Source organism: Gadus macrocephalus, chromosome 12 (assembly GCF_031168955.1).
Source record: "Gadus macrocephalus chromosome 12, ASM3116895v1".
Lineage (NCBI taxonomy): Eukaryota > Metazoa > Chordata > Actinopteri > Gadiformes > Gadidae > Gadus > Gadus macrocephalus.
This window is the reverse complement of record NC_082393.1, coordinates 12,742,401-12,745,323: the sequence shown is the minus strand read 5'-3', so window position 1 is coordinate 12,745,323 and position 2,923 is coordinate 12,742,401. Positions and strand designations below refer to the sequence as shown.

The 2,923-nt window shown below is 45.8% G+C and overlaps 1 long non-coding RNA gene across 1 annotated transcript; it reads left to right on the top strand.

Moving 5' to 3' along the window:
• The first annotated feature begins 1,932 nt into the window (after positions 1 to 1,932).
• On the top strand, positions 1,933 to 2,571 carry LOC132469089 (uncharacterized). The gene is made up of 2 exons (XR_009528349.1): positions 1,933 to 2,168; positions 2,271 to 2,571. It is a non-coding gene; the product is annotated as an uncharacterized LOC132469089 (long non-coding RNA).
• Positions 2,572 to 2,923: the final 352 nt, after the last annotated feature.

Below are 2,923 nucleotides of genomic sequence, written 5' to 3'. Positions count from 1 at the left end.
CTTTCGTCCTATTGACGAACACGTCCTCGTCTTTTGATGGCGCAATTATTTTTATGTGCGTCCCGTCAATAGCACCGACCACACCGGGCATACCTGCAATTGCCATGAAGTTGGCTTTGATCCTGTGTAATTGTTGAATGTCCAAAGGAAAGTTTATGGCACGGCTGACTGATGGTTGCGATATTTTTAAATCGTCGGCATTGCAAAGTTGCATTTCCCCTGTTGCTAAATAACATTTTATTTCGGGACTAATCGGATTATTCCTGTTAGTCGGGGATGTTATTGCATTCCGATTAACTCCACAACAAGTTTAATACCCTAACATTTCGTCTCGCAGGCATTTACGATTCTTTGTGAATAGGTCTTACTGAGTTAGGAGTCCTCTTGAGGACTTTTAAGCTCTCCTAGACTTAGGTGCTACTTTTAGGCCTAAAATACTTTGTGAATTGCTCTTAGTGAAAAAAGTTAGGAGTCCTAAATTTAAGAGTGACACGCCCATTATTTTTAGGAGTTACTCCTAAATTCGCCAGTTAGGACCTACTTTTAGCCCTAAAATCCTTTGTGAATACGGCCCCTGAAGTAGACTGAACCACGCGCTGCCTGCTGCCGGCTGCCCACTGCCGGGCGATGGTGCCTCGCGGGAACCGGCGGCATGCCGCAGTTCATGTACTTCAGCGAGTGAAAGCCAAAGTTCCTTTCCCCCAATTCCTTCTCAACCATGGCTCAGATAACCCCCACTACAGTCTCATTGTGGAAATACAAGCCACGTCAAAGAACCGACAAGAAACACTTGCGTTACAGTGTGTGTATTCACACTAACAAATGTGGCGCTCGCACGGTCGTGTCTCATTGGCGGGCCAACGTCTCTGGGCGGGCCAGGCAGAGTAAGGGGAGGAGCTTAGATGCTTTATGACGACATACATAAAGACATTCCAAATCGGCGCGCTTGAGCCTCCGTTTTTTCAAAGGCGAGCAGAACAGCTAGTGCTCGTTTTACACCAAACGCAAGTTTTAGCCACTGGGGGACCATAGGCAGGCTAGGGGAACTCATATTTATGTTAGAAAACCTCATAAAGTGAGATTTTCATGTCATGGGACCTTTAAAACTAATTTGGGAGTGCCAAGCTTTCTTTTGAAAATAAAACTACAAAAAACTCACATCAGCTATGTGATGGGACGAGAAGACCTGAATTCGCACATTCCTGTCCAAGCAACAGAGTAACTCCCTTAGGAAGAATGCCCTATAGGTGTCCTTATTCTGTCCCTGTGCAATTTGGTCACATTGCTGCTATCATTCTGTGTAGAATTTGTTCAGAGAAAGCCAGCCAACTCGTCTCCCACAGACATCTAGAAGTAATACTGTGAGGACCTAGTATCGGGTCGACTACTAGTAAAAGTGAACATTTGAGAGGGGAAAGAGAGAGGAGTATACTGACAGAGAGAGAGAGAGAGAGAGAGAGAGAGAGAGAGAGAGAAAGAGAGAGAAGCACACAGGAGAGATCAAGGAGAGCAGTTTTCTTCCCCTCAAGCCTTCTTCAACCACCTCCTCAAACCACCACCACAAACTCCTTCACCGATGCTCCTCACCGCAGAGCTGGTTCCGGCTGGGGGGGGAGGAGAGAAGGAGAGAACAAACCAAGTCCCCCCCAGCCAGCTCCAAGGCATGCCACCCCCCAACCTCCAGCACCAGAGCCAGGTCACATGAGGAGGAGAAGGAGAGGAGGAAGCAGCAGAAGGCGAAGGAGAAAAAAGAGACACAGGTTAAGGGAGACCAAACGGGCCGAAAAGGTAAGGAGCACAGTGGTGGATGTGGACAGTGTGAGAGCGACAGGAGGGGGAGGGGAGGAGGACGAGGAGAAGGAGGAAGAGCAGCGCCGTTGGCTGCTTGAGACGGACAGACAAGATGGTGAGTTGAGCTTTTGAGTTTGTCGTGGCAATTTCTCTATCAGATATTGCGTCTAAGACAGATGAGATATTTCGATGCAAAAAGCACACAATACTTGCAGGCAATTGCTGGTCATATATATTTGTAATAAAAGTACGAACAAAGATACATCACAACATGCATCAACAAACAATATAACAGGCAAACATTACAATAATCTGAGGCCTCAGATGGGAGCTTCTCTTTGCGTGTTACTTCATACTCTAAAGGTACGCTCAGAGAAGTCCACCGATTGTTCCGAGTCGTGAGTTCTTATTCACTTGGGTTGGGTTCTGGAGGTAACCAAAAGCCTTTGTTTACCAGATGGTAATCTTTACAATTGAAGCACCCCTGGATGCCATTGGAGGGGGTGGCGGCCGTGCCATGTAACCCTCTGGCTTTGTTGACGCTAGCCAGGGGGTCAAGGAACAGGCCCATACATCAAAGGATTGCATGGAAGATGATTTACAACACACAAAAACATAGGAACAGGCAGGCAATAAAATGCATCACACGACCCTCGAAGGTTCACACTTTAAATGACCCACAAGGAGAGTAGAAGGCAGGCAATATATGCATCACACAAAATAGTAACAAAACTTAAGTTCATAGATAGACCAAAAACGTAACAACATGTAGATTTTCCATCACAATCCCCCCTTTGATTATATATAATCACAAAATCATGCAACCCTTAGGATTAAAATGATCATTTAATCACAACATGCATATGTTCATAATCTACTATGTCCGACCATGGCCTCCAAGTACAGATATTTATACCACCGTTTGCTTTTACAGAAGGTAGTACAAAATCACCTAACATCACCTGGAAAAAATACAATTAAACTTCTATCACACTATCAATCCCATCAGATAGTGGTCCAGGGCTGGCGTCCATTCTGAATGATGTCGATTCTGGCCCCATCTCTCCCCAGGCCAGAGACAGTCTTTTTGGCCTGGTTCTGACGTGATTGTGTGTGTAAGGGTGAGTTACTT